This window comes from Brassica napus, chromosome C7 (assembly GCF_020379485.1).
Source record: "Brassica napus cultivar Da-Ae chromosome C7, Da-Ae, whole genome shotgun sequence".
NCBI classification, from domain to species: Eukaryota; Viridiplantae; Streptophyta; class Magnoliopsida; order Brassicales; family Brassicaceae; genus Brassica; species Brassica napus.
The window spans coordinates 31,938,767-31,953,212 of NC_063450.1; the positions used below are offsets into that span (position 1 = coordinate 31,938,767).

The 14,446-nt window shown below is 39.0% G+C and overlaps 1 pseudogene; it reads left to right on the forward strand.

The window, feature by feature from the left end:
• The first annotated feature begins 2,388 nt into the window (after nucleotides 1-2,388).
• Nucleotides 2,389-5,538, forward strand: LOC106453498 (annotated as a pseudogene).
• The last annotated feature ends 8,908 nt before the right edge of the window (nucleotides 5,539-14,446 follow it).

The window sequence follows — 14,446 nt, forward strand, 5'->3', positions numbered from 1 at the left end:
TATAAATGATTCGAACAAGCCGTTCTGTGTATGTACATGGGCCACGGAGTGTTCCACACTTACCCCCATGGACATACAGTAATCATTAAACGCTTGGGAAGTGAACTCACCAGCATTGTCTAGACGTATAGTCTTTAAAGGAAAATATCGAAAATGAGCTCGTACTCGAATTATCTGAGCAAGCAACCTGGCAAATGCCAAGTTTCTGGTCGACAGGAGACAAACATGCGACCATCTAGTGGACGCATCAATGAGGACCATGAAATATCGAAATGTCCCACAAGGTGGGTGAATTGGTCCACAGATGTCTCCTTGAATTCTTTCCAGAAAGTTTATAGTCTCTTTAGTGACTTTAACTGGTGATGGCCTAGAAATGAGTTTCCCTTGGGAACAAGCAACACACAATGGGTGCTTAGGGATAATTCGTTTCTCTTTAAGAGAATGGCCGTTTGAGTTCAGGATTAGTTTACGCATCATGGTCGAACCGGGATGGCCAAGCCGGTCGTTCCATAGAATGAAATTGTCGATTGCCTCTTTATTAAAAGTGGCATTAGCTTCGATCATACTGACTTTAGTACGGTAAAGACCAGTAGATAGTGCGGGTATGGATTCTAAGACTTTCTTATTGCCATGGACGATTTCAAAGATTTAAAGAGATTCTTTGTTTCCTTCGTTCTTGGTTTCAATATGAAATCCATTCATTCGAATGTCTTTAAAGCTTAATAGACTTCTCTTAGAATTGGGTGAATACAAGGCATCTGATATCTCAAGATATGTACCCATAGGCAACAGGACACTAGCCTGGCTGTGCCCCTCTATGAGACTGGCAATACCCGCAATGGTTGAGATGTTGGCTTTTTTAAGAGTTAGGTTTATGAAGTATCTCTTATCTTTTAAAATCGTGTGGCTTGATCCACTGTCCACAACGAGTACATCCTTGTTCTCATTCATTTCTAAAACAAGATTCAAAAGGATGCTACTTAGAGACTTCATGTATAAAAACCATTTTATTTATTTATTATTAAGTTTTAAAACAAGTTCAAAGAAATGACAACATGGAAATAAAAAACACCAAAGCATAGAATTTAGATTACAAATGTCGAAATCACATTTCAGTCTTTGAGACAATCTGAAGTTTCATAATCCATAAGATCGTCCTTGTCATGATCGAAGTCTTTTTCATTGTCTTGATAAACCATATGGGCTTCAGGATTCTTCTCTTTCAAACTCTCTTGATAGAGATCAACAAGATGCTTGGGAGTCCTACAAGTCTTAGCCAAATAATTGCCCATACCACATCTATGGCACACTGATTTACTTGAGTTGGTCGAGTGTTGAGGTTTGAACGAAGATCCACGTTTGCAACCATGGCCTCTTCCAAATGAGCCACGATCACGTCCATGATCTTGTCCATTTTGATTCCCTCGTCCGCGGCCAAAGGAACTTCGGCCACGGCCACGTCCGTTTCTACTTCCTTGACCACGGCCATGATAGCCGTTTCCTTGGACATGATTGGACTCTTTATTGTCCTCAGTGGTGTGTGCTTCAGGTGGTGCTGCTGAGCTAACATGTCTCATCTCACTATTTCTCATTAGTAATTCACTATTCTGCATAGCAAGCAATAGACAAGAGATAAGATCAGCATAGGTCTAAAAACTTTTCTCACGGTACTGTTGTTGTAACAGCACATTGCTTGTGTGGAAAGTGGAAAAGGTTTTCTGAAGCATATCCTCATCCGTAATACTTTCACCACACATTTTCAACTTTGAAACGAACATGGCCAGTTGTACTCGTCCATGGACTTATAGTCTTGGATTCTTAGATCTCTCCAATCAGACCGAGTCTTAGGTAAGATCACCGTTCTCTGGTGATCATATCTCGATTTCAATTCGTTCCAAAGATCTAGTGGATTCTCAATGGTTAGATATTGATATTTGAGACTCTCAACTAGATGATGACGAATGATCATGATGGCTCTGTAACGATCTTTCTCATTAGGATTACTGCTCTCGGTGATACATTCACCGAGACCCTTGGATTTCAAGATGATCTTAGCATCAAGTGCCCACTGAAGATAATTGTCTCCAGAGAGATTCAGGGCAGCAAAATCCAAGTTATTGATTTTCGACATCTGAAATCATAGATTTAATTATATTAGGTCTTTTAGGAGTATTATTAGTGTTTGGATAATTAATATGTCTTACGGCCAAGACTAAGCCACACGGCCACAATAGGAAACAAGCCGCACGGCTGATGAAAGCATTCAGTTCGGTTTGTTCTACTGCATATGGTTCATTGTGTAATTTCAATCCTAGCATAGATGTTTCTATATGATCACACGGCCAAGTAAAGAAAAAACATCATGGTTACTTGATTTTAATTCAATACCATCCTAACATGAGATTCTAAGTGCAATTGCAATCAATCAATATGATTAGGTTTAGGTATGAATGCAACAAGGCCGCACGGCCGCGAGATGTTATGATCAGGTCTATAACAGTTAACCTAGAATGCATCAAGGCCACACGGCCGCAATTTCAGGTTTGATTCGAGTTTTAAACAATCCTAATCAATAGTTCTAGGTGATCAATCAATTAAACAAGATTCAATAAAAATCGATTTTTCAATTTAGGGTTTTAGGGTTTCGATTTTATTAATCAAGCAATTCCAATTTCAGGGTGATCAATTCAATCTCAATTTAATCAATAGTTTTTTTTTTAATTTAGGGTTTCCGAAAATAGATCTTAGATCAAGGAGATTTGATTTGAGATTCAAAACCTTTAAGGCTTTGATTTTAATTGATCAATAGATCAATCTCGATTTTTAGGGTTTAGGGGATCAAACTTATTCGAGCTTCGATTTACTCTTTAGGGATTGATCTACTATCCTATAGCTTTCATCTTTTAGAGATTATATTTTAGGGTTTCAATCTTTACAATCAACCAAGTTCGATTATGTTCTTAGAATTTGAAATACCTTTAGTTTTGCAGATTGTAGAAACCGGACCACCAAGATGAACCTCAAGCTGGACGGGACGCGAGCTGGAACGAGCTGGAACGATCTGGAACGCGAGCTGGAACGGACGCGTGCTGAGGCGCGAGCTGTCTCCTTCCTATCGGGTCGCGAACGGGAGCTGTAGCTGTCCGGGATGCAAGCTGAGAATGGATGGAGCTGAGGCTGAGTTCGTCTAGTATCAGAAACGCCTTAGGGCTGGGGCTGATCGGATGAACACGAGCTGGAACGCTTGCAAGAACAGATTAGGGTTCGTCGGGTTAGGGTTTAAGGTCGCCAGCTAGGATTAGGGTTTAGGAGTTTTCGATTAGGTTTTTAGGCTCAGGGTGTTTAGGGACTATCATGCTGATAACGTGCTGTGAAACTTAGGATTTAGAACTGTAAGTTTCTGTATTCATTAATCATAAAGTGTGTTCCTTTATATAAGGATTACAAGATATAGAAAAAGGAAAGTATCTAAAACTTAAACCAACTAGGATTAGGAAAACTACTAATACATAATATGGAAAGATAACAATTACAAGGAAAATGAAATAGAGTTCTCTTTTCTCCAAAGCCTAAGCCGTCTCTCTCTCACTCTCCTCATGTGCGGCCGCCGCCTTTCTCTCTATTGTTTGGGCCTCTAATGGATCGGACCGGTTATGGACATCCATCAACTGATTTATAACAAAACCCTGAGTTTTCCTATTTATTTACATCCTCATGCCACTGGCCTAATCCTCTGTCGTTTCATTAACTTCCTAAGCCAGCGCTTTTCGTTAACATAAAACGATTATTTTTAATAAAACGATGCGAAAAAAGGCGACGAAAAAGGCGATTCAAAAACGGTTTGATTTCTTGAAATTTCTCACCACAATTTGTGTGGTTGAAGGTGAATCTGAAGACAGAGAGGGTAGTTTTCAATGGATTTTACCCACGAAGTCCACTATCTCCATGAAGGAACCCACTTTCCTTTGTGATGATGCGGTTGAAAGGAAGTTAGCGGGGATTAAGATCTATAAAGGTTCTTTGAACCAATTGGATTTTTATCTTTTTCTCTCTAACTATCTCTCAAATCTACTCTACTTCTTCTGGCGATTTTGCGATTAATTGCAAGTCATGGCTGACGGCATAAGAAGGGCAATGCAAGACATTGATTTGGGGTTCAATGATCCCCCTTTTGTTCTTCCACCGGAGGTGGTTCGACAAGCGGAAGAGGAGAATCGTTTCCTCCTCATAGGGCGTCCGGTGATGCCTCGGCGTCAAAACCTTCGAGCGATTGTTGCTTCTATGCCTCGAAACTGGGGTTTTGAAGGAATAGTTCGTGGAAGAATCATTGAAGGAAGGCGATTCCAGTTTGTTTTTCCTTCAGAGGAGGCGATGGAAACGGTTCTTCGCAGAGGACCCTGGGCCTTTGTGGAAAGGATGCTGGTGCTGCAGCGGTGGTCTCCGTTAATGGATATAGATCTCCTCAACTTCATTCCATTCTGGATTCAGGTTCGGGGGATTCCATTTCAGTACATGAATGGTGAGGTCATTGTAAACATTGCAAGGGTAATAGGGCAGTATATCCAAATGGACTACAATGAGGAAGTAGGAGGAAGATAAGAGTTTGTCAGGATCAGACTCAACTGGAATGTGGCAAACCCTGTTCGTTTTCAGAGACACTTCCAATTCTCACCAGGAGTCAACACCTTGCTACGCTTCAAGTTTGAAAGGTTAAGAGGTTTCTGCGAAGAATGTGGCATGCTTACCCATGACACGGGAGCCTGTGTAATCAACAATGGCGGTCCAGAACATGATAGAGGAGATAATGATGATGAAGATGATCAGGAGGATGAACCACAAGAACAGAATCACGGGGTGATTATGAGGAGATCCAAGATCCAATTCCTGGAGAAGAAGAAGCTGAAGCTGATCCAGTTCAAGAGGAATATGAACGAAACATTGAAGCAATAGAGAACGAGGCAGATGATGAGGAACTTTGGAGCGGGGCTGGCAAGCAAACAATGTACTCTGATGATCTCATTTGTGATGAGATGTATAATCCCATTGATCCTTTTGGGATTCGGAAGGAGAAGGAAATTGGAGCAAAGAGGAAGGGTTGGCTGGATGATGCAGAGAAGAATGTGGCCAGTTTTGGGTGTGTAGAGACAGGGGAAGCGAGTAGCAGTCATGGGTGCAAGAGACAGAGATGCAGTTTGAATCAGAACAGTGGTGAGGCTTGTAAGGAGGTGACTGAGACTACAGATGATCAGGGAGGCGCGGTGGGCCCAGAACCACTTCTTCCACCATGAGGACACTGGCTTGGAACTGTCGAGGTCTGGGCATTGACTCGACAGTTCGACGCCTTAAAGAGATAAACAGGAAATATCTCTTGGACATCATATGCCTGTCTGAAATGAAGCAACAAGATTACTACATCCGAGACATAGGAGCTCAACTTGGTCTTTTCCCTTCTGTTATTGTAACACCTCAGGGTACTGGAGGTGGTTTGGTTATTTTCACTAGGCAGCATGTACAGTTTTCTATTCTTAGTCAGTCTTCAAATCTCGTTGATTGTAATGTTCAGTTAAATGGAAATCAGTTTCACTTTTCTTTTGTCTATGGTCACCCTAACCCTGCTTTGAGACACCGTACATGGGAGAAGTTACTGAGATTGAGTATTTGAAGAAGAAATCAACCGTGGGTTATCCTTGGTGATTTCAATGAAATCTTAGGGAACCATGAGAAAAGAGGAGGAAGAATCAGAGCTGAGGCCTCTTTTCAGGAGTTTCGACAGATGATTAGAATATGTGACTTCACAGACATTAAGACGATTGGTAATAGATTTTCTTGGGCTGGAAAAAGAGGTCATCATCTAGTAGAATGCTGCCTTGATCGTGCAATGGCTAATAGCCAGTGGTTTACACATATTCCCTGCTTCTGTAACAGAGTTTTTAGAGATTGGAGAATCTGATCATCGCCCTTTGGTGACCTTTATATCAGCTGAAGAAGAAATTCCAAGACGGTTTTTTAAGTTTGATAGCAGGATGGTAAATAAAGATGGATTCCCTGAATCTGTTAGGAGAGGATGGAGGGGATCGGGCCAGTCACAACTCCTACAAATTCCTCTGGTACAAAGACTCAGTAGATGCAGAAAGAAAATATCAATTTGGAAGAGACAAAACAAAACCAATGCTGCTGAGAAAATTGAATCATTACGAAGGCAACTGGATCAGGCTGTTGTAACGGCTAGTGTTACTAAACAGGAGAAAAATGAAATAAAAGACCAGTTACATCAAGCCTACCTTGAGGAAGAGATCTATTGGAAACAAAAGAGCAGAGTAATGTGGTTAAGATCGGGTGATAGAAACACCAGCTATTTTCATGTGATCACTAAAGCTAAAAGGATCCGTAATACTCTCACTACAATACAAGATGATAATGGAGTTATTTTCAGAGGTCAAAAGGACATCTCTAATGTAGCGGTGAACTACTTCCAAAGATTATATACATCATCGCCTACTAATCAACAGCTTTATGAGAGTATATTTCAAGGATTTGAGAAGCGTGTTACTGATGATATGAATCAAGATCTTACCAGGAGTGTAACAGAAGATGAAATTAGAGAAGCAGTATTTGATATGGGTGCAAACCGAACACCGGGACCTGATGGATTCTCAGCAGTGTTCTATCAAAAGTTTTGGGAAGATATTAAAGATGATCTGATGCAGGAAGTATCATCTTTCTTTGACGGGGATGGTCTGGATACAACACATAATCACACAAACTTGTATCTTATTCCAAAAGTGTACCCGCCAACTGGTATGAAAGAATTCAGACCAATCGCATTATGTAATGTTGCTTATAAGATCTTTACAAAGATTCTAGTTAACAGACTGAAGAAGCATTTGAGCAACATTATCTCTGAGAATCAGAATGCTTTCATTCCTGGACGTGTCATAACATATAACATAGTTATAGCACATGAAATTTTTCACAGTCTCAAGGCAAGAAAGAGGCAAGCCACATCATATATGGCTGTGAAAACAGATATTACAAAGGCTTATGATAGGCTTGAGAGGCGGTTTTTGGAGAAAACAATGATGTATATGGGATTTGATGCAAAATGGATCAGCTGGATAATGAACTGCATTTCAACAGTTTCATACTCGGTGATTATCAATGGCACTCCGGAAGGATGTATAACACCACAGCGTGGCATCAGACAGGGAGATCCTTTGTCTCCCTATCTTTTTATACTATGTGCAGAAGTTCTCTCTCATATGATGAATAAGGCTATGGAGAACCGAACTTTGATGGGTATTAAGATAGCAGTTAGAGCTCCTCTGGTTAATCATCTATTATTTGCTGATGATTCTCTATTCTTCTCATTGGCTAACATCACAGCAGCAAAGAAACTGAAGAAATTTTTTGCGGAATATGAAGACATCTCTGGACAAGCTATTAATCTTGCTGAATCTTCAATAACATTTGGATCGAAGGTTAGGGCAGTGGTGAAAACTCAAATGCGACATGTATTGGGTATACATAATGAGGGAGGTATTGGAAAATACATAGGACTTCCAGAGCAGTTTGGAGCTAAGAAGAGTGAGATGTTTGAATTCATACTTGAAAGAGTCAGAGCTGTGACACAAGGTTGGAAACAAAGGCATCTATCACTGGGGGATAAAGAGACTCTTTTGAAAGCAGTAGCTCAGGCTATGCCTATATACTCGATGAGTGTCTTTAAATTACCTAAAGAAGTCTGTGACGCCATCAATAGTATATTGGCTCAATTCTGGTGGAGTAATGGAGACAGAAAAGGTTTACATTGGTATGCTTGGAAGAGGGTATGTATACCAAAAAGAGAAGGCGGGTTAGGATTTAAAGACCTTGAACTATTCAACCAAGCTTTGTTAGGCAAGCAAGTATGGAGAATTTTACAGAATCCTCATTGTCTGATGGATAGAATCCTCAAAGCACGTTATTTTCCAGATTGTTGTATTCTTGAAGCTGGATCACAAAGAAAGGCTTCACACGGTTGGAAATCAATTTTACATGGAAAAGAGTTGATCAAATCAGGGATGCGGTATGTGATTGGAGATGGAACCTCCATTAACACTTGGACGGATCCTTGGATTCCGGTTCATCCACCTAGACCTCCACGAGCTCTAAGTGAAACCGAATTATCTTCTCGAGTAAGCCATCTACTCTTGCCCAATAAAAGTAATTGGGATGAAGCAAAATTAAGAGAGCTGATAGTGGAAGAAGATGTGGAATGTATCAAAAATATTAAGGTTAGTGCTATAGCTCAACAAGATCTATTAGGGTGGCATTACAATGAAGATGGCATTTATACGGTTCGATCTGGTTACTGGTTGGCAACTCATAGACCAGATGGTAATCTTCCAATCCCAACCTATGGTGAATCCGAACTGAAGCAAAAAATATGGAAAACAGATTCCCCTACAAAGATTAAGCACTTTCTATGGAAACTGACTTCAAAGTGTTTAGCAACAGGAGCTAATCTAAAACGGAGACATATTACACCGGATGCTTTATGTAAGAGATGTGAAATTGAGGAGGAAACAGAGAAGCATTTGTTTTTTGATTGTTCATACGTTAAGCAGATCTGGAGAGATTCAGGTATAGCTAATAACATCATTAATGGCTCAAGATACTCTTTCGAATAGAAAATAAAGGAATGTCTACTCATCTGCACGTCATCACAACTGTCTCATTTTCAAGATAAACCTATATGGATACTCCGGAGATTATGGAAGAGTAGAAATATACTAATATTTAAGAGAAAACAAATACATTGGAGAAGGATCTTACAATATGCTACTGAAGATGCAAAGGAGTGGCAAAGTATTGAAAGAATAGAGACATTTTCATTACAGCGGAGAAGAAGCCCAGAGAAGAGATCTACTAACCATTGGACAAGACCAGTGAATGGAATAATCAAGTGTAATGTAGATGGAAGTTTTGTAAATCCTCACTCAGCGGCAAAAGAGGGTTTTATTATTAGAGATGATCAAGAAATTTATAAGGAAGGCGTCCAAGCAAAAGGCAAAATTGTTCAAACAGCCTTGGAGAGTGAACTACAAGGTATACTTATGGCAATACAACATTGCTGGATCAGAGGTTACAAGAAGATCATAATGGAGTCTGATTGTCAAAAAGCGGTGGATATACTAATCAACAACAAACTACACTTTGGTGTATACAATTGGACAAGAGAGATCAGATGGTGGTTAAGAAAATTTGAAGTTTGTACCATATCTTGGGTGGCAAGGAATGCAAATCGCGCAGCAGATAAATTGGCAAAGGCTGATATACCAAACAATAGTCTATTTGTATCTCATTATTTTAACGATGATTCATAATTCTTTACATGAGGATTATATTTTTGCTGCTTTTTTTTTTTTTTTTTTTTTTTTTGACAACATCAACTAAAAACTAACTAGAAACTCCAACCGGTCTAGCAAGCCAAACCGGTGGGATTGAATCGACATAAAGCAAAGTTGAAGGAGAACTCCTCGCACCGCGTGCAAGCTTGTCCGCCAAGGTATTTTTTGCTCTAAGGATATGTCTGATCCGGAAGTGAGGGAAGAAAGTCTTACTGCGATTGAATTCTTCTATATGTGTAGAGAAAGCAGGTCATTCATCAGGTGTCGACACCATCTTCACCAGCTGAGAACAATCCGTTGCAAACACTACATCAGAAAATTGGAGGGTCTCCATGCATTCCATTGCCCAGATTAGTGCTTCAAACTCAGCATGCAAGGGTGACAAACTTCTACGAAGATTCATTGCCCCCATCATGACATCAGTCGATCCACTCTTTCTGCAAAACCAACCTTGTCCCGTAAATATGTCTTCCTTTTTCCAAGCTCCGTCAATATAACAAACTCTAGAAACATCCAGGTCTAAATCCGCAGATTGTTGTAAACTCCCATTATAGGAATTCTCCCTAGGGCCATTCACGGTTAACTGTGCCTCCATCCATATCTTACTTTCCACCTCGGCCAACCGCAATATTTCCTGTGGATTGCCATCCTTATTTGAATAAATCTTATCATTCCTAGCCTTCCAAATATACCACAATATCCATGGAAAATAATTTAGATCCTCCTCCTTTGGTAGTCTCCAAAATAGATAATCCATATTGGTGAAAATGGACGACAATGGAAAGATCGCTGGAGAGGAAGGAATCCTAGAAAGTGCCCATGTTTGTAAAGCTGGGGGACACTCGAAGAGTACATGGTTAGTTGATTCCTCATCTGCCCCACACATACTACATCGTGTATCACAAACAATCCCTCGAGTTGTAAGATTCTTTGAAACTGGTAATGTGCCAGAAAGAAATTGCCACACAAAATGTCTCAATTTTGGAGGACACTTCAGTTTCCAAGAAAAGGCTAATAACGGTTTAACAGTTGGTCCATAGCAAATACTCCTATGTACTCTATCTGGATATAAAGATTCAGTTCTAAAACCTGATTTAACCGAATATTTACCAGACTCCGTAAAACTTCATCCCACTGTATCTGGTTTGTAGGATCTACTTACCGCTAAACCTCTAATGAGTTCCACATCATCAGCATGTATATAAGCATTAAGCAAATCTACATTCCAGGAGCAGTCAATCGGATTAATGAATTGTTTCACGTTTAATGAACCAAATTTAATTTAACTCTCCCCCTAATATCAATAAAATAGACGTTATAAAAAAAAAATATAAACCAGCGCAATACAAATTTAACGTAAACCGACTGAACCAAATTTAATTTAACTCTCCCCCTCATGCGTCCTTTTACCTTGCGCTGCAAACTGAAAATCAAATATATAAATAATTAACCATGTCTTTTTTTGTTTGACTTAAGGCATAATAATTAACCATGTCAATAGATTCAAAATATACAATTCTCAAGAGGGATGATCTAATATACATTATTGTGCTATCATGTATTTTTTTAGCTCATCCAAGTGCAATCACGTAACTTTTTCTCATCTAAACCATTAATTCCATGTATGTATGTATGTTTATATTTACTATTATATTTTTATTATCAATTGTATGGTTTTGTAACAAGAAGTATTTTGACAAATCTCTAATATCGATAAAATCTTATTATACTTATTAATATATTAATTTTTAATCATTTGATATTATCTATTCACAAAATCTATATATCATTTATTAGTTTCCAAAATAACTTATTCCAAAAACGTTACCTACATCCACGAAAGAATCAGAAAATAAACAATATCAAGCAATATAATTGATCAATTCTTACCAATAAATTCAATAATTCCTAAATCCCACCCCCCCCCCCCCCCCCCCCCCCCAATTTCAACGAACCCATCATCACAAAAGATATCATTAACTAGCAAAAGTCGGAATATTCTTGAAATCAAAACTTGCAAATCATGTTTACCTAATCTTTATTGTAAATTAAATATTCCGGTTTTATGATGATTAAACCAAACAAGGAATATATAGTTAATAATTCAAAACAGTATCCGATATCAATTATTTTGAATCACAACTAACAAAATATGTACTTAATATCTACAATTTAACCTACCTTTTCATAAGCAACTATAAATACTTCTACTAAGTTGCGTCAAACGAAAAGCATCAAGCCCTCCTCAACCTAAACAACCTAAACATGTCTTTAGCTATCAATTCTGTTCCACTCACAAAAGTCAGACCTTATAAAAATAAATGGCTGAGTCCAAGTTAAATGCTTACATTCCTGGAAGCAAAACACATAGTTGGGAAGTCGCTACAACTAAGCAGCCACACCTATTTTAGCATCAATTATTAGTATCATATTTAATTATTTAAATCACTTCTAGTGAAATTATTTATAGTATTTTTCAAGAAAAAGGTTCATACACTTGTTTGACTTTGATTAAACAATCTGTTAGTTACTCTAAACTCTAATTAATCGAGCTTAGGTTAGGTGAAATTATAAGAAAACATTCGAATTCTTCTTTTTTTTCGAATGAACATTCGAGTTCTTCGTTTATTTGGTGGAACTATATTGGGATTTGAAACAAGAAAAATATCAATATATAGGATTATAAACCCAACATACCCTTTGTCAAAAAAAAAAACCGAACATATTCTTTTGGATTTATCCTGTTAGGTGTAACGTATAGTATTGGCTACGCTGGAACTGATACAAACTTTTTTTTTGGTAAAAGACTGATACAAACTTTTAAAAAATACATGTTATTTTTCATTGTTCTATTTGGAATTATGTTACTTTTTGTAACTTAATTATGTTAACTTTTTGATCAAAATATACAACACACAAGAATCTCTTATGTTAAAAAACATAAGATTGAACGCCTTTTTTCTTTTTTTTTTTCTCTCTGGCGACAAAAAAGGCGAATTGTTGATTCTCCATGTCTGCTTCCGTCGTGTGCCCTCCGGCCTCAGTCGGAAACCTCGCCCGACCTCCCACATCCCCCCCCCGACCCGTCCTTGTCCCCCTTCCCTCCCCTCCTCCTCTCCTCTCCTCCCCTCTTTCCCTTCTACTGTGCTACCTCTCCGCGCTGACTTGCCGTAACCAGATGCTCTATCATCCCTCTCCACTCAAACTGGTGTATCAGCTGCTGACCTCCTTGCTTCCTACCTCATTACCCCTAAATCTCATGTTCAAATCCCTAAATTGGATACTGTTCAAAACCTTAATTTTATCCCTGTGTCCTCACCCCAAACTGCCCCGAGTTTATTGGGTCCTTCCCCTCCTGTCGTTTCCCAAGTAGGTTCTCAAACCCCTACTACTGAGAATCCTCAAACAAACCCAATCACATGGGCTGATAGAGCAAATCTCTCTACAGACAAGACACTGAAAAGAATGTCTACCACTCCACCTAGTATCTCTCAAGAAGGTATACCTAGAGTGATGATTCCGGATGAGGTCTTCGAACGCGGTGCTCTCCAGCATAAAGATTTCGTTGTGGGTCGGTTCTTTGGTAGAATACTGATAAGGACTTTTCAAGGGTCCAAGGTTCAAATCAAAGTAGTATTTTAGATGTCAATCAATTTCTAAGTGTTTCAATTCAAAGAGAATTCAGGTTCATACTTAAGCTAAATGCATTCAATGTAATGAAGTGATTTGATTAAGCTAACACGATTCTAACACAATTAACTAGCAACTTTCAAGCAAATGGATAAATGAGGAATCATGGGTATAGGAATTTGATTTCGAATGACTAAGACTCAATCTAAAATGGCAAGGTTTCAATCAACACATTTCCCTAAGTCTAGATAACAATTCTAAGCAAGTTCTTTGTCAAGACAAAAGCTCATTTACTCTCATTGATCAAACATCAAATGCATTTGGTTTGTGTCAATCAAGCAATCATTAAGAACAGATCATTCAACTTTCTAAACTCCCCTAACATCAAATGCCTTTGGTAGGGTAAGCTAAGAGCATGTTGAGTTGGCTCAGACATTTCATCGAACACCTTCCGGGCAATGAAATGTCTAGATTTCTAATCTAAAATGGCCAACTCTAGATTAGCATTAAGATCACTCAATCAAGCAAGGAAATATATTAATTTACTCTAAACATTCTAGATCATCACTTAATCATCATAATCATCCTAACTGTTGGGGTCAAAAACGGTCACGACGGACGTCCAAATATCCGTAAAAATCAGCATGAACGTTTTTACGAAAAATAATTGTTGGGCTCGAAAACGGTTACGACGAAGTTAATGTCCAAATCTCCGTAAAAATCAGCTTGAACATTTTTTACGAAAGTTATTCTGCGTAAAAAGAATCTTCACAAAGAGCCTTGCGGTAAAATTTTGTTCCAATCTCAATCGAACCGCTAAATACCGATCGTCCGGAGGCAACGGACACGTATCCAAATCGGCCACAGACAAGCTCAAGTATGGCCATCGGACCACGCACAAGCCAAGATCGGTCGCTACGTAGCGACCGAGCACGCACACTAGCGACCGAACATGCACACTAGCGACCGAGCACGATACGATACGAATCCATGCATTCTCGTCTACTCTTTAATGCTATCTCCCGTAGGCCATGGCTAAACCATTCTTTGTTTCTCATCACTCGAAGTCAACAGTCAAACTTTATGATAAAAACCGCGGGAAGTTTATTTTTATCAAAGAAACCGTAATAAACGTTTCGAGTCAAAGACGGCCCAAAGAGACCTAAAACGCAACTCGAAGTCCACTTACAATTTCTTAACCGAAAACCCATAAGCCTTATGACGGTTTATGCTTGGTTCGTAAGGCAAGATAAATGTCAAGTTTCCACGGATAAATGTGAAGTTTCCGAAGATATTCACGAAGATCGGGAAAATTAGAATATCTCCATTTTTGAGATATGACGGCTTAAGGGCAGAAGGGAAAAGGCGCAAACCGACCTAGGAGCAAGTATATAAGGAGTCCTAGGTGAGAGGCAAATGAGGATTCG